General features: G+C 33.3%; 1 long non-coding RNA gene across 1 annotated transcript; it reads left to right on the top strand.

The window, feature by feature from the left end:
- The first annotated feature begins 2,516 nt into the window (after positions 1-2,516).
- Positions 2,517-24,553, top strand: LOC117088700. The gene is made up of 2 exons (XR_004439286.1): positions 2,517-2,668; positions 24,492-24,553. It is a non-coding gene; the product is annotated as an uncharacterized LOC117088700 (long non-coding RNA).
- Positions 24,554-25,010: the final 457 nt, after the last annotated feature.

Consider the following 25,010-nt stretch of genomic DNA (forward strand, 5'->3'; position numbering starts at 1 on the left):
CATATTTGATTTATAAATTTAAAAAGGCAAACTGGTGAAATTTCCATAGCAAATACTCCAGATTCTGTTTTGTTATCAAATACAAAACCACAATTTAAGAGCTATAGACTATTTTGGGAAAAAAGGTATCCCCTTTAAATGCCTTTAGATGTTGTTCCATGAGCTTGTAGTATTAAGTTAAGGCCAATCTGAAGTTTCTTGTTTTAGATATATTTGGTTTCATGGGTCTAAATAGCTCTAAAATTATTTATTTTAACTCTCATATTTAAAACTTCACAAAGGTAAGTTAAACTCATTTATAGTACCTGCCCTGTAGTGAAAACTTATTTTCAGTTCAGAAAGAGTTTCAGCTATTATGTTATTAATTATTTCATATTTTCCACTCATTCAGTTTTCCATTTTGGGAAGCGTATATTATTTGTATCTTGAACTGCTCTTCTCTAGTCTTCAGAGCTTTCATTTCTGTCTGACCCTTGTAATCACATTTTTCAGTTCCTCTGACTGGTGTATACTCTGCATAATTGATTGCCCATCACTTATAGTGCCAAATGTACTCTTCATTTCTTGCATTACCTTTAATTCTGTAATAGGGTTATTAATTGACACATTTTAAATTTCTCACTCAAATTTATTTTTATATTTATTTCCCAGTCATGTTTTTTTAAGCCATGTTTTAATTTATTATACCTAAATTCTTTTATTTCATAGAAATAACATGAAATGAAGTTAAATTGGTTAAAGTATCCATTTATTTCTGTTTCCTAATATAAATATGTATTTTTATAATTTCATATTTGTATGACTACATAATAGCTATACATATTTTGGGGGTTCATGTGATATTTTGATACAAGCATACAATTTGTAATAATCAAATCGGGGTAATTGGGATATTCGTCACCTCAAACACTTATTATTTCTTTGTGTTAGGAAAATTACAGTTCCACTCCTCTAGTTATTTCAAACATACAATAAATTATTGTAAATTAAACATCTGTAAATTAAAATTACCCCATTGTGCTACTGAACACTAGATACTGTTCATTCTAACTGTACTTCCACAACCATTAATCAGCCCCTCTCTATTCCTCCCTTTCCACCAGCCTTCCCATCCTCTGGTAATCATCATTTACTCTCTACCTCTATGGGATCACTGTCTTAGCTCCCACATATGAGTGACAACATGTGATATGTGTCTTTCCATGCCTGGCTTATTTCACTTAACATAATGCTATGTAGTTCTATCCATCTGTTATAAGTGACAAGAGTAAATGTTTTAAAATATGTTCTTTTCAATAAGTGGTTTAGTTTTATACTTTTGTATTGCAGAATATTTTTAGCAGTCTTATATTCTTTCTAGTCTCTGTTTTACTTTCTGTTTATCTCTGATTGAGTTTATAGATGTTTAAACTTGGCACTTGTTCTTTACATTTTTTTTTTATTTCCTTAACAACTACTCAAATATTCTTAGAAATGTTATCTTATGTATTAAACCTCTCTGCAAATTTTTGTAAGTTTTGTAGTCCAGTGATTCAAAACATAAAATATTTAGAAGGCATGCGATGCCAAGAGGATCAGAGACTATTTTGAGTCTGTGTTTTTCCCATTAACTATGGTAAAACCTTGATCCTGAGGCAAATATTTAATATTTACCATTCCCTTTGGCTTGGTCCATTCTAGTATGTAATGTGACTTCTCAATGCTGAAGCTATGGGCTTATGATAGAGCTCTACCATACTAAGATGAAAAAACTCAATCCCCTCACTGTGGTACACTTTTCATTTGGAGTACCAATAATTTTTCTTCAGAATCCTAAGATGTATTCTTTTAAATGTTACTGATTTATAGTGGCAAAGCTGTTATGTGTGTTTCCCATGATTTAGATGCATCTCTCCAATAAACTATAAGTTCCTAGAGAACATGGATCACATCATTTTATTTCTTGGTTACTTACCAGCTGGCATGTTGCCTTACATGGATTTTTAAAACTTGGTAAGTGTCTATTCAATGTTAAATACTGAAAGAAATACATTTTTATCATAAAATTCAGAATTTTTTTTTGGAGATGGAGTCTCATTCTGTCATCCAGACTGGAGGACAGTGGGTTGATCTCGGCTCACTGCAATAATAAAAACAATGTATAGCAAACTGTGTATTTCTGAATATTAAAGTTTAAAAACTTATCAGCGACTTCAAAAAAATTCACTCAGTACAATTTAATACATTTATTTAGTTTCAGTTCTAATAACTTCAGTAACAAGTAAGGTAGACTAGACCACCCAGGAAAAACAAAACTAGAAACAAACTAAACAAAACTAAAACATACAAAAACCAACCAAGGAAAGAATAAGAAAAACAAGGGAGAAAAAAGTCTTCAACTGGTTCAACTGTCTTGCTTGTATTACATGGTCTTAGTTTTAACACTGTGAAATTTTTTATTTAAAATATTCTTCTGGGTGCAGTGGCTCACGCCTGTAATCCCAGCAACTTGAGAGGCTGAGGCAGTAGGATCAGTTGAGGTCAGGAGTTTGAGACAAAGCTAACCAACATTCTGAAAGCCTGCCTCTACTAAAAATGCAAAACCTAGCTGGGAGTTGTGGCAGTTGCCTGTCATCACAGCTACTTGGGAGGCTGAGGCAGGAGAATCACTTGAACCCGGGAGGCGGAGGTTAAAGAGAACCGAGATCGACCCACTGTCCTCCAGAAGTTTTCCATGAAAGCCATTCCCTCCAGGGGAAGAGTAGATGATACCCGTCCACAGTGAAACTGCAAAAGTGAGTGAACGACATGTATCCTCCCAAATTCTATGAAAAAGAATTCCAGTTTATGGACTACAGGGGACTCCATACATTAATTAAAGAGAGTACAGGAAATGAAGATCACATGACCTTCAATAATTAGATATAAAGATAAAAACAGAGAAATAATAATGTTTACTAAAAAGCCATTCCAATAAAATGAATCTTTAAGTTAAAAGTGAATTTTTACTTATGGTCTATATAGATTGGCTTTAAGTTGGAATATATATATAATACATTTATATGATATATGTGTATTACGTAGTTTTTGGAATATATATGCATTGAAAATTGTTTTTGTGTCATCATACCACAAAACAACCAAATACAATATGCATATAAATTAGAATTAGATGACCCACCATTTGCATACAGAACATGACTATTCATTTATGTATAAATTTATTTCAACTAATATTTAGAGAACACTTAAGTGTACAAGTGCTACTTAACAAATAATAATGTATGATGTTCCCAATTCTGTAGAAGTTATAAAAATAAATAAGACATAAACCATGCTCTCAAAATTCTGACAATCAAGTAGTGGAAATATGATGGATAATAAATGATTCCTGTAAAAGTAATTTTTGAGAACTCTATGAGAGAAATGTAGAGTACCACAGTATTTCAGATAGGATAGATGGCTATAAATTAACATAGTCAGAAAGAGCTACATTAAGGGCAATAGGGCCAAAAAGGCCTATGAAATTACAGTATGCCCAAAGGTAAGTCCTGGACATTATAACGTCTATGTTAACAGTATGAGTAAAATTACATAGACTACTTAGAGAATGACCTATTTTGGATAAAATGTTGAGTTAGTTTTTAGTTTTTTTTTTCAAAGTAGGTGAGTATGTTTGTTCAGGACCTGACTTATTTGCTCATGGAAGATTAATCAGACAACTCTGTAGTGCTGAACTTGACAGAGAAAACTATAGATACAATGTTTGTTACATAGTTTTTTAAATAGTTCAGATGTTTCAGAGACAACAAATTATTCACAATATTATTTTTTTAATTTTTTAATGTTAGGATACATCATCTCAGTATATCCTTATTCAGAAAGAAGACTATATTTCCCAGACATTTTACTGATAGATTTGACAATGCAACCAAACTCGTCAACAGGGTGGAAGCAGACATGCTGCATCTAACTAAGAAGTGATCTTAGAAAGAGGGCTGCACCCTTCTACATCTTTGCCACTTTGTGGCTTGGGATGTAAGTTTAAAAACTAGCACTTGGAAATCGTTTTTGGACCATGAAGAGGCAAATATATGTGGAGCAATGCAAAGAATTAAGAAATATACGTATGCATCACTGATGCCATATGGCGTCTTACGAGCCCTGGATTGCCTAGTTTGCTTAAGCCATAGTCATTAAGGGTTTATATATATATATAAACTCTTTTTTATATATATAAAACTCTCTTTTTTATATATATATATATATATATATATATATATAGATCTGTCAAATAAACAGTTTATATATATCCGTCAAATAAAGATAAACACAATATCAACTGGTATACCAGGTATATCAGACATACTGCGTTCTTAATTATTACATAAAATTAAAATAATATTTAATATTAAAATATGTTAAATAAAATATAAAATTAAATTAAATATTAAAATATTTAATATACTGATATACCAAACTTATCAGACATATTAAGTTCTTAACAAAAATATTTTAAAATTAAATAGAATATTAAAAATTAAAATATTTAATATTAAATATTAAAATAATTTAAAATATATTAAAATATTTATAAAATTATTTCATATTTACTCAAATCTAAATATTTGATATTTAAGTAATATTATTAAAATAAAAAACTGAAAGAACTAAAAGTTCTTTTGTTTTTCTAAATAAAAGGCAATATTTGGGATATTTTAATTTCTAGAATCTAGAAATACATATAATTTGTATCTTAGGTGACCAATCCACTGAAATGTGTTTGCAGCAAGCAATATCAGGTAGAAGATAGATTTCAGTTAAAATTAAGCCATGAGAATTGTCACAGGAAATGTCAGGGTCCTGAAGAATAAGTCATCAAATAGTAGTCTACAGCTGACATTAGACAAATCAAGTATTCTACAAAGGTCTAGGAATGCATGGCATTCAATGAAAGAATAGGAGGGGGAAGTAGTAGAAAGGATAGACTTTTCCTTAACTTTTTCCTAATGTATTTGTAACAAAGTTGACTGAGGCAGCAGGTAAAAAAGCATAAAGTTTGTTGCAGGGACTGAGTGAGGAGTAGACAATACCTTTTTATTAATAGGAGATCAAGTGTGGCATATGTTACTTTTAAAATTGTCATTCTGGTGTAAGGGAAATAATTAAATACAAACATTGACATTGTGAGAGAAACTTCTTCATTTTTAGATAGAGAATTTGAGGCACAGATAACTTGAATAATTACTCAAATATTACATAATTTGCTAAAAACTGTTAGAAGGAAATATATCTTCAGGATCAGTGTGAAACACTTTCTATAAAAAAAAAAAAAAAATCACTTTTTCCCTAAAGCATTTTGGTACAAGTTCAGATATTGATAGAGCTTAAGACTCCATAAATGACCTTATAACACCAGATTGCTGACCTCCAGGGAAGAAGTTTTTGATTTTGATCAAAGGCTACAGAAAGCTGAATTTTGTGATCTATTTGTAACACTCCTGGAAATACTTGGGAGTAACTAGAGTTCACTGTACCCGTAGTTTTGAGACCCAATCTATTGTTACCACAACTTCTTTTCACGTCTAGTTCTCTCTGATCTCATCAGTAGATAGCATGATCAAAGCAGCAATTGAAGAACAGGCTATATGGTGCCCGACCTGAGTAACAATGGTAGTCAGTACTGGCCATCCCAGATATGCATTTTGGCTTTATTAATCCTAGGTGATGTAAATTCATATAAATTTTGGGATAACTGTGTGAACTGTAATTGTGTTATAAAGAACTATAAAAGACATTTGCATGAGAACAATTCCATGAATATGTACTTGTTTAACTTCAAATGATGTTTAATGCCTCCAAATGAATCTCTGTTTATCTCTAAATGTCTCACTTTTCCTCTAAATAAAATCTCGGTGGTATAGAGATATGTCTTGGGTGAATGTATAATTCCTAATATAAAAGATAAAAACCCTTGGACCGGGAATGAGGAATCCCATGTTCTAGATTCAATTTGGTAGGAGGAATTCTAACATGGCCTCTAAGATTCTAATCTCATCGTGTGCACACCTTGCGTAATCCCCTCCTCCTGAAAATGAGCGGCCTAATCTAACCAGCTAATTCCTTTAAAGAGAAAAACTAGGGGTCAGAGAAGGCAGACTGCATGTTGTGGAAAGGGTCTTGTGGTTGGAAATGGTAGGAAGACCCCTATTGGTCTTAGATTTTAACATTCTATAGGATGAAGCCACTTATTTATTATGAGATTTCAGCTCTGGAAGAGAATTAAAAATGATGTAATCTACTGAGAGTAAAATCACAACCTTGCGTTTATTGACATCTCATGATAGCCAAATGAGCAAACAATGGTGGAATAAATATTGGATCTGATCTCTCATTTGAATATTGAATTGTGCCATGAAAGGCTGATAACAAGCGAAAAATGAAGACATACCTCAATATATTAAACTGCTTTTAACAGTTTAATATATTAACTATTTCATTCTAAATCGTTATTAAGGGAATTTTACATTGAAATTCCAGGAAACTTTTCTGTCAAAAAGAAATGAAGAAAGTGGTTTTACTTTAACTCATTAAAACTTTATTTACCAACTGATGTGCTCTGGATAGATTTTCTTTATAGGATACAAATTACATTTTTATTTTTTACTTAGCTCACATTGAGTTGATTTAAAAAAACCATAGCCAGGTTTATGCCCACCTACTGCATTTTTAGTACGAAAAATAATGAATGCTATATAAATTAAGATTTTTAAAAACTTATAGCATACTAGATATACATATTTTGCTTTTATTTAATATAAAACAATATATGAACCATATAGGAAAGAGGCTCATCTCAGAATAAACTCAAATTTATTCCTAGGACATCAGGGAACTGAAATGAGCCACTGATTTACAACAGATGAATGGATGGCATAAGCTTTCCAGGATCAGGAAATATTAGCAACAGAGAAAATATGAAATTTAGTAACTGCTGACCTCTCTTGAAATATATTATAAACCCCATCTGCTTGAGACATAACAAATAGAAATGTTATTTACTTATCCAGTGTAGAATTAATTACATATTAGCCAAAGAATGCACCAATGGGCCCACTGAAGTTACTTAATAACTTAAACTTTTCTCCAAAAATGAGGACATAAGCTGGAATAATGGAAGCATGAAGCAGAAATGAGAGATTCATTATCTAGTTCTCCATGCTATTTGATTTAAATAAAGCAATATTTATTTTGCCTTCACTTTCTAAGACATGGTCTGAATCCTAGTAACATTAATTCCATCATAAATGAGCAAATATTATTTTGACTGATGCTCATAAAGCATAATAAAACGAAGTGACAGTTTACTTATTCTATTATTAATTCAATTAAAATTCACATATTGATGGTATTCTATATGTAGATAACTGTGATACATCCTTGGAGGGTACACAATTAACATAAGATATATTTCTCTCCATCTACAACTCTAAAGTATAGGGGACAGGGAAGTTGGGGTGAGATATGGAGAAATAAGTTTATTTTTATACATTAAGTGAATCTATTTTGATAGAAAATAATAGAAACCCTTCTAGCTCACTTCTATTCATTTAAGTGATAGCTAATTCCAAGTTGAATTCACTTGTAGAAAAAGAGAGTTGTGAGACTGGAATTGAGATGAGCAGCTGGTGCTCAAAATAAGTATAAATCATCAAAACAGACAAAATAGATCCCACTATGAGAGAGTATGCTAATTAAGACAAGCTGTTAGCTAAGAGTTTGAAATACAAAGACACACATAGGCTCAAAATATAGGGATGGAGGAAGAGTTAGAAGGCAAATGAAAAGCGAAAAAAAAAAAAAAAAAGCAAGCAGGGGTTGCAATCCTAGTGTCTGATAAAACAGACTTTAAACCAACAAAGATCAAAAAAGAAAAAGAAGGGCATTACATAATGGTAAAGGGATCAAGGCAACAAGAAGAGCTAACTATCCTAAACATATATGCACCCAACACAGGAGCATCCAGATTCATAAAACAAGTTCTTAAAGACCTACAAAGAGACTTAGACTATCACACAATAATAGTGGGAGATTGTAACACCCCACTGTCAATATTAGATCATTGAGACAGAAAATTAACAGGGATACTCAGGGCTTGAACTAAGCTCTGGATCAAGTAGATCCAATAGACATCTACAGAACTCTCTACCCCAAATCAAAAGATTACATATTTTTCTCAGCACCACATAGCACTTATTCTAAAATTGACCACATAATTGGAAGTAAAAACTCCTCAGCAATGCAAAAGAACGGAACTCATAACAGTCTCTCAGACCACAGTGCAATCAAATTAGAACTCAAGATTAAGAAACTCACCCAAAACTGCACGACTATATAGAAACTGAGCATCTTGCTCCTGAATGACTGCTGGGTAAATAACAAAATGAAGGCAGAAATAAATAAGCTCTTTGAAACCAATGAGAACAAAGATACAACGTACCAGAATCTCTGGAACAGATCTAAAGAAGTCTTTAGAGGGAAATTTATACCACTAAATGCTCACAGGAGATAGCAGGAAAGATCTAAAATTGAGACCCTAACATCACAATTGAAAGTACTAAAGAAGCAAGAGCAAACAAATTCAAATGCTAGCAGAAGGCAAGAACTAAGATCAGAGCAGAATTGAAGGAAATAGAGACATGAAAAACCCTTCAAAAAAACAATGAATCCAGGAGCTAGTTTTTTGAAAAAAAATTAAGAAAATTGACCGCTAGAAAGACTAACAAAGAAGAAAAGAGAGAAGAATCAAATAGACACAATAAAAAATGATACAGAGGATATCACCACTGATTCCACAGAAATACAAACTACCATCAGAAAATACTATAAACACCACCACACAAACAAACTAGAAAATCCAGAAGAAACGGATACATTCCTGGACACATACACCCTCCCAAGAGTAAACCAGGAAGAAGTCAAATCCCTGAATAGACCAATAACAAGTTCTGAAATTGAAGCAGTAATTAATAGCCTACCAACCAAAAAAAGCCCAGGACCAGAAGAATATACAGCCAATTTCTATCAGAGGTACAAAGAAGAGCTGGTACTATTCCTTTTGAAATTATTCCAAACATTTTTTAAAAATGAAATCCTCCTTAATTCTTTGTATGAGGCCAGTATCATCTTGATTCCAAAACCTGGCAGAGACATAACAAAAAAAAGAGAATTTCAGGCCAATATCACTGATGAACATCGATGCAAAAACCTTAATAAAATACTGGTAAACCAAATCCAGCAGCATATTAAAAAGGTTATCCACCACAATCAAGTCGGCTTCATCCCTGGGATGCAAGGCTGGTTCAACATATGCAAATCGATAAATGTAATCCATCACATAAACAGAACCAATAACAAAAACAACATGATTACCACAATAGATGCAGAAAAGGCTTTCAATAAAATTCCACACCTTTTCATGCTAAAAAACTCAATAAACTAGACACTGAAAGAATGTACATCAAAATAATAAGAGCTATTTATGACAAACCCACAGCCAATATCATAATAAATGGGCAAAAGCGGGAAGCATTCCCTTGGAAAACTGGCACAAGACAAGCATGCCCTATCTCACCACTCCTATTTAATATAGTATTGAAAGTTCTGACCAGGGCAATACGGCAAGAGAAAGAAATAAAGCATATTTAAATAGGAAGAAATGAAGTCCAATTGTCTCTGTCTGCAGATGACACAATTGTATATTTAGAAAACCCCATCGTCTCAGCCCCAAAACACCTTAAGCTCATAAGCAACTTCAGCAAAGTCTCAGGATACAAAATCAACTTGCAAAAATCACAAGCATTCCTACACACCTATAATAGACAAAAGGAGAGCCAAATCATGAGTGAAGTCTCATTCACAATTGCTACTAAGAGAATAAAATACCTAGGAATACAACTTATAAGGGATGTGAAGGACCTCTTCAAGATGAACTACAAACCATTGCTCAAGGAAATGAGAGAGGACACAAACAAATGGAAAAACCTTCCATGCTTATGGATAGGAAGAATCCATATTGTGAAAATGGCCATAGTGCCCAAAGTAATTTATAGATTCAATGCTCTTCCTCTCAAGTTACCACTGACTTTCTTCACAGAATTAGAAAAATCTACTTAAACTTCATATGGAACCAAAAAAGAGCCCGTATAGCCAAGACAATGCTAAGCAAAAAGAACAAAGCTGGAGGCATCACGCTACTGGACTTCAAACTATACTACAAGGCTACAGTAACCAAAGCAGCATGGTACTTGTACCAAAACAGATGTATAGACCAATGGAACAGAATAGAGGCCCCACCACACATCTACAGCCATCTGATCTTTGACAAACCTGATAAAAACAAGCAATGGGAAAGGATTCCCTATTTAATAACTGGTGTTGGGAAAACTGGCTAGCTATATGCAGAAAACTGAAACTGAACCCCTTCCTTACACTTTATACAAAAATTAACTCAAGATGGATTAAAGACTTAAATGTAAGACCTAAAACTATAAAAAGCCTAGAAGAAAACATAGGCAATACCATTCAGGACATAGGTATGGGCAAAGACTTCATGACTCAAACACCAAAAGCAATTGCAACAAAAGTCAAAATTGACAAATGGGATCTAATTAAACTAAAGAACTTCTGCAAAGCAGAAGAAATTATCATCAGAGTGAACAGGCAACCTACAGAATGGGAGAAAATTTTTGCAATCTACCCATCTGAAAAAGGGATAACATCCAGAATCTACAGGAAACTTAAACAAATTTTCAAGGAAAAAACAACCCCAACAAAAAGTGAGTGAAGGATATGAACAGACACTTTTCAAAAGAAGACATTTATGTGGCCAACAAACATATGAAGAAAGCTCATCATCACTTGTCATTGGAGAAATGGAAATCAAAACCTGAGGATGAAGGGTAGGAGGAGAGAGAAGATCAAGAAAAATAACGATTGGATAGTAGGCTTAATACTTGGGTGATGAAATAATCTGTACAACAAACCTCTGTGACACAAATTTACCTATGTGACAAAACTGCACATGTACCCCTGAACTTAAAATAAAAGTTAAGTAAATACTAAGTAAAATAAAGCATAACCAAACGAATTGTTGATAAAACTACCATTATAGAAATATAATTGAACATAATTGAGAACATTATTGTAACTATTATAATATCAGTATTTTACACTATTTTCTGACTGACTTATTTATCCTAAATAATAAACAGCTCATGAAGTTTGTAACAACATTTTTGCTATGAGTTATATGTTATAATATTTAATTTAATTTAAATATATGAAAATATATAATCTTGTCATATACAATGTTTTCACCATTTTGGGAATCTCTAATTTTGTTTGTCTTTAAAAATGAGCATTGTCTTTCTCAAAGATTAAAGTAAAATAAAAGCAATTGTTAATTGAGTTTTAAAATTTGTATTCATAATTCAAATGTTATGTGAAATTTGATAAATATTTATAAAACAAGAAGTATTTCATAATGGTAAAAGTCCAATTTATCAAGAATATATCATAATCTCAAATATGTCAAATATGTAACAGAATTTTTTCTAGTGTGCATAAAATAAAAACCATTAAAATATTTTTTAAAACTTTAAGAATCTAGAATTATAGCTAGTAATAATAACCATCTTTCTCAGTAACTGATAGAACAAACAGACAAAATATCAGTATGAATTTCAACAATTTGTGGGGTGGGAGGAGGGGGGAGAGAGAGCATTAGGAGAAATACCTAATGTAAATGACAAGTTGATGGGTTCAGCACACCAACATAGCACATGTATACATATGTAACAAAACTGCATGTTGTGCACGTGTACCCTAGAATTTAAATTATAATAATAAAAAAAGAAAAAATTGTTCTACCTTTCTGACCTGTTTGATCTTTGTCATATACTTCATCCAACATGTCAAAATGTACACAAAGTGCTTGTGAAATGTTCATCAAGAGCAGTTTCAAGATGGCCTACTAGATGCCATCAAGATGTGCTACTGTCATTTAGAGAGACCAAAATTTTGACTAAATCAACAAAATTCGAACAAATCTGAGAGAAAAATGCCAAATGTGGATGGAGGAGAGCTGCAGGTGCCTCTTCTGAAAAGGGAGGGGGCTGTGAACCCTGCCTGGGGTGCCTGGACACTAGGGCTCATTACTGACCCTTATCAGCTCCTGGGGAAGAGATTGGGAAGAGATGAGGGAAGGGGCTGCAAAACTGCCCTCTCTTGCTGCAGACTTCTGGTATCCTAGCTGCAGGGGAACCCCACACTCCCCATCCCCATACATTTGAACTGGGAGGGGGAATGTCACCAGATATTAGATAGAGACAGGGCTTCAGCAGTTACAGAGCTGGGAATCTTTGTCCATGGGACATCTTCGGCAGAACCTGACCATGGGTGCCCATTCCCCAGGGCTCCCTGTCTCCCTCTGAGAGGATCGGGCCCCAGCTATTCACCAGACTAGGAGAAAGCAGGGCCAGCTTCCCCATGGGACTGGAGCACATCTGTTTTTCAGGTCCACCTTTATGCCAGCGCCTCCCAGGCTTCCTGCCTGGCCACCCTGCAGGGGTGTGTACAGTGTAGCGCCTGCTGCCAGCCTGGATGATCTGCTCCACCTGAGTGCATTCTGGGAACCTGGGCACCCATCAGAGCCCCCAGCACACAGAGAAATCAATCCCAAAGTTCTGGAGGAGGGAGTCACAAGCAGGTCCTTGTGCCCCAGGGATGTGGCCAATGGCTTGGGAGTGTTGAGCCTGGATCTTTGCCTGGCTCAAACCAGGAAAGCTGAGGAGGAGCCTACACTTACAGAAAACTGAAAGGAGTGAGTTGTACAGTTTTGTAAGTTTTTATGGGACCTGGGTGTGCCTTACTCTACAGAACTTGTCCAGTAAAGGTGGCCTATCTCCTTGCCAGATCTCTGCGTAAGGAAGACTGATGGCCCAAAACACCAAACAATTACAAATATCCCACAGATACAGTACCAGTGATTGGAAGTTGCTACCTCAAGACCCGGGAGCAGATCTGGTGAGGAGTTACTTCTCAATGAAGAGCGTAGCTATAAATGTAACGACAGACAAAGGAGCCACCTGGCTGAGTAAGAACCTATCTACCACTCATTGCTCTCAAGGACTATCTACTGGATCATAGTCCAAACTACATCACCAAAACACACTTTGCTAATTCTCTCCATTGAAGAAGAATTCAGTAACAAACAAATATTCTGCACAGAACTTTAGCCCTCTGAAAATTTACAGAAATGAAGCCAACTGATAATATTCAAATTCACCACAGTTAGAGAAACACCAGCCCTCCCAGATAAAGAAATGTGTCAGTGTAAGAACTTGGCAATTCAAAAAGCCAGAGTGTTCTCTTACCTCCAAATGAGCCCACTAGATCCCCAGTAATGGTTCTTAACCAGTATGAAATGACTGAAATGAAAGTCATGGAATTCAGAATCTGGAAGGCAAGGAAGCTCATCAAGAGCCAGGGACAAGGTTAAATCCAATTCAAGGAAGCCAAGCCATTCAGTAAAATAATTTTCAAGAGCTGAAATAGAAAATAGCCATTTTTAGAAAGAACCAAATTGAATTTATTTTGCTGAAAAATTCACTACAAAAATTTTTATAATATAATCAGAAGCATTAACAGTAGAATAGACCAAGCTGTGGAGAGAATTACAAAGCTTGAAGACAGGTTTTTCAAATGAACTGAGTTAGACAAAAATAAAGCAAAAAGAATTCTAAAAAATGAAAACAATTCTACTAATATGGTATAATGTAAAGAGACCAAACGTATGACTCATTGGTATTATAGAGAGAGACACAAAGAGAGAGAAATAGCAAGGTGGAGTATATATTTGAAGATACAGTGCATGAAAATTTTTCTATTCTTGTTAGAGACATTGACAAGCAAATTTAAGAAATACAGATAACTTCGGCTAGATATCATACAAGATGACCATCCCCAAGGCACATAGTCATCGGATTCACCAAGGTCAGTACAAAATAAACAATCTTAAAGACATCTAGAGAGAAGGGGCAGGAGATATTGGAGGCCTATTCCCATCATCCTTAAAGAAAAAAAAAATCAATTAAGAATTTCACACCCTGCCAAACTACACTTCATAAATGAAAAAAAAATAAAATTCTTCCCAGACATGCACATGCTGAAGGGAGTTGTTTCAACTAGACCAGCCTAACAAGCAGTCCTTAAGGGAGTGCTAAACATGGAATCAAAAGAACATCTGCCACCACAACTACTCACTTAAGAACATAGTCCACAGACATCATGAAGAAACTACATAACCAAGTCTACGTAACAATCAGCTAATAAATGATGACAGGATCACAATCTCATATGTCAACTCTAAACCTGAATATAAATGGGCTAAACACTCCACTTAAAAACATAGCATCCCAAGCTGGATAAAAAGACAAGACCTAATCATCTATTGTCTTCGAGAGACTCAACTTTTATGTAACAACACAAACAGAATCAAAGTAAAGGGTTGGAGAAAGATTTACGACACAAATGGAAAACAAAAAAGAACAGGCATCTTTAGTCTTAAATCAGATAAAAAACTGATTCTTATATCAGTTTAAGCCTTTAACAATTAGAAGGATGAAAAAGGGCATTACATTATGACAAAAGTTACAATCCAAACTATCCTAAACATATATGCACCCCAATTTGGAGCACCCATTTTTATAATACAAGTTCTTTTTGACCCATAAAAAGACTTAAACAGCTGTACCATAATAGTAGAAGACTTCAATACATGACTGACAGCAATAGACACATCACTGAGGCAGAACACAAACTCTGGAGTTAAACTTAACACTTGACCAATTGGATCTAATAGACATCTACAGAACGCTTCACCCAACAATCACAGAATATACATTTTTCTCATCTGCACCCAGAACATATTCTAAGATCAACCACAGGCTAGGTCATAAAATAAGTCTCGATAAACAAACAAACAAACAAAAATCAAAATCACACCAAGCATGATCTCAGCTCACATTGCAATACATATAGAAATCAATATCAAGAAGAGTTCTCAAAACTACACAAATACACGAAAATTACACAACTTACTCCTGAATAACTCTTGAGTGAACATTGAAATTAAGGCAGAATTTTTTAAAAATCTGAAATTAATGAAAATAGGGACACACCTTACCAATATCTCTGAGATACAGCTAAAGCACTGTTAAGAAGAAAGCTTATAGCACTGAACATCTTCATTAATAAATTATGAAGATCTCAAATTAACAATCTAATTTTGCACCTAAAAGAACTAGAAAAAAAGAACAAACCAATTCCAAAGCTAGCAGAAGAAAATAAATACCTACAATTAGAGAAAAACTGGATATATTTGAGACACAAATATCCTTACAAAAGATCAATGAAACCAATTATTTGTTCTTCAGGATAATTTTTAAAAATGATAGATCCCTAGATAAACAAAGAAAAAGAAAGAGAAAATCCAAATAACACAATCAGAAATTACAAAGGCAATGTAACAACTGATCTTACAGAAAGAACCTACTACCAAAAAAAAAAAAAGCCCTGGAGCAGCAGGATTCACAGCCAAATACTGCTAAATGTACAAAGAAGAACTGGTACCAGTCCCATTGAAACTATTCCAAAAAAAAAAAAAAAAAAAAAAAATGAGGAGGAACATCTCCTCCCTAACTCAATGTATCTAGCCAGCAACAGCCTGATACAAAAATATGGCAAAGATACAATGAAAAAAAAAAAAGACAAATTCTGGCCAATATCCTAGATGAATATAGGTGCAAAAATCCTCAACAAAATATTAACAACAAAATAGAGCTGCACATCAAAAAGTTAATAAACCACAATCAAGTAAGCTGGTTCAACATGTGTAAATCAGCCAGTGTGATTCACCACATAACCAAAATTAGAAGCAAAAACAACATGATCATCTGAATAGACGCAGAAAAAGCTTTCAATAAAATCCAGCATCACTTCAAAAAAAAAAATCTGTCAACAGACTAGGAATTGAAGGAACAGATTTAGAAGAGTAAAAGCCATCTATGACAAACCCTCAGCCCACATTATACAGAATGTGCAAAAGCTCAAACCATTCCCCTTGAGGACTGGAAGAAGAGAATGACATAGTACTGGAAGTCCTAGCCAGATCAATCAAGCAAGAGAGAGAAATCAAAGGCATTCAAACAGGAAAATAAGAAATCAATCTCTCCTTGTGGATCATATAATTCTATACCTAGAAAATCCTAAAGACTCTGCCAAAAAGCTACTAGAGTTGATAAATGACTTTAGTAAAGTTTCAGGATACAAAATCGATGTGCAAAAATCAATAACATGTCTATATACCAACAATGTCCAAGCTAAGAATGAAATCAAAAACACCATCCTACTTGCAGTAGCCACAAAGAAAATGAATTATCTAGAAATACAGCTAACTAAGGAGGTGAAAGATCTGTATAAGAATAGCTGCTGACAGAAATCAGAGATGTCACAAACAAATGAAAAAACATTCCATGCTCACGGATTGGAAGAATCAATATAATGTAAATAGCCATACTGCCAAAAGCAAATATACAGATTCAATGCTATTTCTATTAAACTACCAATATCACTCTCCACAGAATTATACAATCTATTTTAAAAACCAGTGGAACCAAAAAAGAACTTGAATAGCCAAAGTAATCCTATGTACATTAAAGTTGGAGACATCAATCACACTACCTAACTTCAAAACATACTATGAAGCTACAGTAATCAAAATAGCATGGTCCTGGTATAAAATGAGACACATAGCAAGGGAACAGAATAGAAAACTCAGAAATAAAGCTGCACAGGTCAGGCGTGGTGGTTCACGACCGTAATCTCAACACTTTGGGAGGCCAAGGCCGGAAGATCACCAGAGATCTGGAGTTCAAGACCAGCCTGGACAACATAGTGAAACCCCCTCTCTACTAAAAATAAAAAATAAAAATAAAAAAAATAGCTGGGCATAGTAGCGCTCGCCTGTAATCCCAGCTACTCAGGAAGCTGAGGCATGGGAATTGCTTAAACCTGGGAAGCAGAGGTTGCAATGAGCCAAGATCGCACCACTGCTCTCCAGCCTGGGCAACAGAACAAGACTTTGTCATAAATAAATAAACAAAAAAACAAATAAAGCTGCACAGTTACAACCGTCTAGTGTTTTACAAGGCTGACAAAAACGAGCAATGAAATTGTTCAATAAATAGTACTGGAATACTGGCTAGTCATATGTAGAAGAATGAAGCTGGGTCCCTGCCTTTCTCCACATACAATAATTAACTAGAAATGGATCAAATATTTAAATGAAAGGCCTCAAATTATAAAAATTCTAAAAGATAACCTAGAAAATACCTTTCTTGACATCCGCCTTGGCAAATAATTTATGACTAAGTCCCCAAAAGCAATTGTAACAAAAACCAAAATAGATGAGCAGGACCTAGTTAGACTAAAGAGCTTCTACACAGCCAAAGAGCTTATGAAGAGAATAAACAGACAACCTACAGAATGGAAAAATATAGTTTCAAATTATACATCAGACAAATGGCTAACATCCAGATCTATGGGAACTTAAACAAATCAATAGGCAAAATCAAATAACCCTATTAATAAATGGACAAAAGACATGAACAGACAATTCTCAAAAGAAGACATAAAAACAGTCAAAAAACATTTGAAAAAAATGTTCAGCATCACTAATAATCAGAGAAAGGCAAATCCAAACCACAATGAGATGTCATCTTGCACCAGTCAGAATGGCTATTATCAAAAAGTCAAAAACAACAGATGCTGGCCAGACTGCAGAGAAAAGAGAATGTTTGTAAATCATTGATGAGAATGTAAAATATTCCACCCACTGTGGAAAGCAACTTGGGGATTTCTCAAATAAAATAGAGCTACCAGTTGACCCAGCAATCCCATTACTGGGTATATACTCTCCCTCAAAAAATTAATTATTATATCAAAGAGATACATGCACTTGTATATTCATTGCTGCATGATTCACAACAGCAAGGATATGGAATCAACCAGGTGCCCATGAATACTAGATTAGATAAAGAAAATGTGGTATACATACCATAGAATACTATTCAGCCATAAAAATGAATGAAATAATATATATGTTTTTTGCAGCATCATGGATGCAGTTGAAGGCCATAATCCTAAGCAAATTAACTCAGGAACAGTAAACAAATATCTCATGTTCTCACTTTTAAGGAGGAGCTGAACACTGAGCACACATGAACATAAGCATGGAAACAATAGACACTGTGGATTACTAAAAAGAGGAAGGAAGAAAGGGGTATGGGCTGAAAAATTATATATTGAGTACTATGCTCACTACCTGTATGACAGATTCATTCATACCCTAAACCTCAGCATCCTAAAATATTCCTATGTAACAAGCTTGCACATGTACCCCCATATCTAATTTTTTTAAAAAGAAATGTTCACCAAGATAAACCATATTCTGTACCATAAATGTGTTGTCAATAAATTTCACATATCACTTTAGTAATGAATAAGATCTTTGATTACAATGGTATTAAATGAAAAAAGATAAAAATAAGATATGTAAGTAAGTCCAAGTATTCAGAAATTAAGCAACACATTTTTGCATATCCTTTGTTTCAAATAACATCAGCAAAATTCAAAATTATCTCAAACCAAATGAGAATAAAATGCACCATATCAAATTATATTTAATGCAGCTAAAATATTAGACAACTAAATGACAATATTAAAAAAGAAGAAGCTGTTTCAATAACATGAGTGATGATCAATATATGTTTAAAAAGTAGACATTGAATTCAAAGCAGAAAATAGAAAATAAAAACACCTAGAAGTGTAAAGCATGAAATAAAGTATGGGCAAGTGATTAAAAAAGGAATTCAAAATGCAAGTAAATATATAAAATTACAATGCATAAATGGGAGCAAAACTAATTTTATAAAGAGTAAAAGAAACTGTATTAACAAGAGACAAAATGGGGCTTTTCAAATAACAAAATCAGATCTTTCAAATAATAATACAATAAGGATATTATAAGGCATTTTATGCAAATTAACAGAGGAACGCATTTTCTGAGAAAAGGAACTTTAAAAAACTGATATCAAAAAGAGTAGAAAATGGCATTATAGCTACTTTAGAAACTAAATCTGTAAGTTATAAAAACATTTACACTCAAAATCTCTAGACTCAGACAACTTTAAACTTGAAACTTATCAAATATATTAGCAAGAAGCAATAACACTATTTCTCACACTCTTTCAGAAAATAGAGAACAAAGGATTATTTCTCAAGGTTTTTTTGTGAGTACAGCATAATACTGACATTATTTTCCTTCACCTTGAAAAGCTTTTAAAACCCCAACTTTTTATTGTAATATTCATCATAAGCATAAACACAATCACTTAATGCAGTATTATCAAATATATTCCCATTAATGCAAAGTGTCTTTAGTATTAAAAAGTAAAATAGTGTAATTTGCCACATTAAGATAATAGAGGACTAAAATTGTATGATAAAGTAGATATAATCAAGTAGTAGAGGAACATTTTACAAAATCATTGATATAATGATGCTTCATGTTTAAAAAAATTTCTCAGTACATTGGGCTGGAAATAATTTTTAATATGACAAAGAGCATTTATGGAAAAACATATTTGATAGACAAAAGTTGAGTTCCCTCTTATACAACTAAAGACAAGGCAAGCATGTCTACTCCCACCATTTATTTTCAACATTTTACTAGAAATTCTAACCACTACAATAAGGCAACTAAAAGAAATTTTTAAAAAAGTTTAGAAAGAGAAATAAGATTGATTTTATTCTCAGAAGACATGATAGTTTGCATTCAAAAACTGTAAAAATTACTAAAATAAATATGTATATTTAGCAAAAACTATAAAAATCACTAAATTAAACATGTATATTTAGCAATATTGCAGGCTACAATATTACATTGCTATCATGTAGATATACAATTAGTTTTCATGTAGTAGCACTTAGCAGTTATAAATTGTAGTTAATGAACTACTTTGTACAACAGCATAACAAAACCCAAATACCTAAATGTATCATTTAAAAGATGTGTAAAATGTCTACAAAATATTAATAAGACTTAACTGCAAAAATATGCCATGTTTATGGATTGGGAAACTGAATGCTCTTAAGGGATCCGTCTGCTCTAAGTTAATGTATGGGCTTGTTGCAATTCCAATCAAAATTTCAGAAAGCTATTTTGAAACAATGGACAAGGTTATACTAAAATGTATATGAGGATTCCAGAAACCTATAATAGTCAAGACATGTTTAAAAATAATGACAATATTGAATGCCATCCACTACTTGCTTTAAAAGCTTACTGTAATTCTACAGTCATCAATCCAGTGTGATACTGGCATAGTGTAAGACAATTAGATCAATGAAATAGAATCAAGTTCAGAAATAGCACCACCTACATAAATTTAACTGATTTTAAATAAAGTTGTCATGTGAAAAAGGATTGTGTATGAAACAGTGATGGTGAAATAATTGAAAATACAAGTGAAAAATAATGACTCTACTTCACTCCATGTGTAAAATTTTATCTTGTGATTAATTGTATACCTATACATTAAAATGAGAACTATAAAGTTTTTAGAAGACACACAGGAGATTATCATTGTGGTCTCAGAGGAAGCCAAGTTTTCTGGAAAATATGTATAAAAACAGTAACTGTGAAAGAAAAGAAAGAAATAATAGAATAGAATAAATTGGGTCCCAAACAAGTTAAAATCTATTCTCTTCAAAAGAAATATAAATATGGAAATAAGTTACCTACAAACTGGCCAATATATGTAGATAGATAGATAGATAGATAGATAGATAGATAGATAGACAGATAGATAAATACATAGATAGATAGATGTAGATACATGAATCAATATTATATATTAAGTATTTTACAGATCAATAATGAGACCCAATTAATAAATTAAAAAAGCAGGGCAAAGACTTGAAGGGTTACTTCTCAAAGATGGATGAGTCGCAACCAGCACAAGAGAAGGTATTCCACATCATTAGTCATCAGTGAAATGAAAATGAAAACCACAATGAGACAGTTCACAATCACTAGAATGGATAAAATCAAAATATTCCAAAACACTGGATTGTTGATGAAGGTAGGGATCAATTTTAACTGTCATTACTTTCTCACAAGAATTTAAAACGATAAAACTGTTAGGAAATTGTGTATCATTTTCATATGAAAATTTAATACACAACTTATACTGTGGTCAAACAATTCCACTTCTGGGTATTTACTCAAGAAGAATGACGTTGGCAATAATGTTCATAGAAGCCTTATTCAAAATATCTCCAAAGTGGAAAAAAAATATCCGTCAGCAGGTTACTGGATTAAAAAAATATGCTACATTTGTGCAATGGAATCTTACTAAATAATAAAAAATAGATTACTGCTACATATAAAAACATGGATAAGTCTTTAAAAACATTATGTTGAGGGAATACAATCCAGACCCAAAATAACACCCTATACAATTACATTTATGTTAATTTCAAGAACAGGCAAATCTGACGTTTGTCTTTGAGTGTAAGGTACTGATTGAAAAGGTACACCAGGGACTCCCCAATGTGAGATTAAAATGTTGTCTATTCTTGTTTTTTTAAAATGCTTGTTTTTTTACATGGCTACTTATAATTGTCAAAACTCATAGTATTGCACACTTAATATTTGTGTTTGATCAGGAGTTTGAGACAGCAGTTTTTGCTGGCTGATCGTGTCATATCCTATAGAAATCAATAGACTAGTTAAATAAGCATTTACAGCTCTAAATTTTATTCTATTAGGAAGTTACTATATTAAAAGGTACAAGCTTTGTCTAGAGTAGTTATTGATGACTGAAAACAACACATTACGTAGTTTACTACTGCAATAATTCTGCTCCTAGTAAAGCAGGTGGTTTACTGGACTAGTACCTATCTGGTAAACGTGGTATACACAAAATTTAATATTCACTATGATTATTGTTTATTATATATGTGCATTTATTAGGTCCACTCAGCAATATTTTCTGTGTATTAAATATGATGAATATTATTCTGAAGTTGGAATTGCTACTTTATATTTACACTTTGTAAAGTAATTATATTTTTCTTTAAATTATTTATATTTTTAAGGCAAATGTATTGTTACTTTAACTTAGTACATTCTCTGTTGTTAATGTATGCTGACATATGGGCCTGAGAAATGCATTCAGAATCTAATAATAAGTTTTCAGTTATAAATATAGGTATAAAAGAGAGAGAGACATTCATATGCATTTTTTTCTACTTGTGCCGATTTCTAGTTTCTGTCTCTGCAAGAAAGGTGTATCATCAATTTCAACATGGGATATTCTAACCTAGCAAAATTAGTTTCCCTTTAATACCCAAATAATTATTTGCTCTTTAGAATTTTGAGAAAGAAAGGATGCTGTGAAATTGAGGTAAGATAGGGCAAAATCATACCATAAATTCACATTAATATAGAATGCACTGTGTACTAGAAATCATTGTAAAAGTGCTAATATATACACATATATGTGAATTCTATATTTATAAATATGTAAATTAAACCTCTACCAAATATAGAATTTCATACTTGAAGTAAACCTTTTTACTCTACAACCAATAGAAATTGTCTGAAGAATATTTTATTTATAAAAATATAATTTTAATATAATTAGGATATATAATGTTCTATAATTTTTCATTTTTAATATATATTACACATATCAATTCTCATTACATACAGATCTGGTTTATGTTTAGTAAAGTATTATTATATATATTTTTTGTAAACAGTATCTTGCTCTGTTGCTCAGCTGGAGTGCAGTGGCCTGATTTCGGCTCACTGCAACCTCCACCTCCCAGGTTCAAGCAATTCTCCTGCCTCAGCCTCCCGAGTAGCTGGGATTACAGTCGTCACCACCACGTCCAGATAATTTTTGCATTTGTAGTAGAGATGGGATTTCACTATCTTGGCCAGGCTGGTCTTGAACTCCTGACCTCAGATGATCCACTCACCTCTGCCTCCCAAAGTGCTGGGATTACAGGCATGAGCCACCACATCCAGCCAAGTATTATTACATTTTATAATAGCTATAATAGTTTATTAGACAGTCTTCTATTGATAGGCATTTGAGTTGCTTCCAATCTTCTGCTCTACCAACAATGTTTCCAGAAGCATTGCCCAAGTAAACTCTTATTCAGAATAAAATTCCAGAACTTGACTATTGGACAAAGCATATGCTCATTTTGTATTTTTTGGCAACTATTGCATCTCATCGGGTCTCTATAAAAACTGTCTAATTTTTTTCCATCTTAAAATGAATAAGACATTTGTCACACCACCATTAAAAGACAGAATTATCAATTGCTAACACAAGTTTCCTTTGGTAGAGAACAATAATTTGTTCTCCCCTTCTTCAGTAGTAATAGAATGTTAGTCAAATAACTAATATTCAAATTAAATACTACATTTATTTGTCCAACTTAGAGCTAAGTGCAGTCATTTGACCAAGTTCTGTCCAGTGGATTTTAGCAGAGCAATTCCATGGCAGTTCTGGAAATCTTCACACGATGCCCTTCTTCATCCTTCTACCATCCGTTTGTCTAGAATGCCTCGCTGGACTCTGAAGGTAGGTATTTCCCAGGAATGGAAGCCTAGTGTGCTGAAAGTAACCAGAGTCCCAGGTGCCCTCATTAAATATTCTACCAGTCTTTCTGGAGAAGGGAAAATAACAAGTTTCTATTTTATTTAAGTCTCTATGGATTCTTTGTTTTTCTGTTACCAAGTAAAATCTTGGTAACAGAGATTTGTAACAAAGATTTGTTATCAAATCTTTAAAATCTTCCAACTTTTATAAAATTTTGCATACATGAGTGCTAGCAATATATCCTGTTACTTCGCATTTGCTGATCATTGTTGATATTAAAAACATTTTTGTGTGTTCTGGTCCATTTATATATTTAAAGTTAATTGTTGGCTCCTATATTTTTCTAATTTTTGTTATTATTTGTCTTCTCATTGATTTTTAAGAGCCCTTTATATTTTAAGGATATTAATGCTTTGGCTTTCTATTGTATTTTTTCCAATTTTCATTTTTCTTCTTATCTGTTTATGTTTTGTAGCATAAAAGATTTTTCTATCGGTCGCGGTGGCTCACGCCTGTAATCCCAGCACTTTGGGAAGGCTGAGGCGGGCGGATCACAAGGTTAGGAGATCGAAACCATCCTGGCTAACATGGTGAAACCCCTTCTCTACTAAAAATACAAAAAATTAGCCGGGCGTGGTGGCGGGCACCTGTAGTCCCAGCTACTGGGGAGGCTGAGGCAGGAGAATGGTGTGAACCCGGGAGGGGGAGCTTGCAGTGAGCCGAGATCGCACCACTGCACTCCAGCCTGGGCGACAGAGTGAGACTGTCTCAAAAAAAAAAAAAAAGATTGTTCATTTTAATCAGTCCACTACTATTTTTCTTTTCTCTTTTGAAGTTTCTAGCTTTGGTGTTTAGATAGTCTTTGAATGAAGGGTTATAGTTTAGTAGAAAATGGTGAGAATGGCAAGTCTGACTACAGGACTCATTTCTTCCTTCGTTTGGTTCTTCCTTTCCTATCAGGCTTCTAAATTGGATCTTCTTCTATAATATGTGACATTAAGATATTTTAGCTTTGCTGGCAACACTGAGGGCTCTAAGTGGCATAAAAATCTCTGTTTTATATTTTAAAAAGTCTGTGATCAATATTAAACTATGCCTCATTTTCTACAATGTGTCATGTCGAGACTGTTACAAGTATTCAGAGTTTACTGGCCATATCCTTGAAATTCTCTCTATGTTTGGTCTGGTAGTGAATATTAAGTAATAAAAAAAAAAGTGTTCAAGAGA

The sequence above is a fragment of the Trachypithecus francoisi genome, unplaced genomic scaffold (assembly GCF_009764315.1).
Source record: "Trachypithecus francoisi isolate TF-2019V2 unplaced genomic scaffold, Tfra_2.0 Lachesis_group10, whole genome shotgun sequence".
NCBI lineage: Eukaryota > Metazoa > Chordata > Mammalia > Primates > Cercopithecidae > Trachypithecus > Trachypithecus francoisi.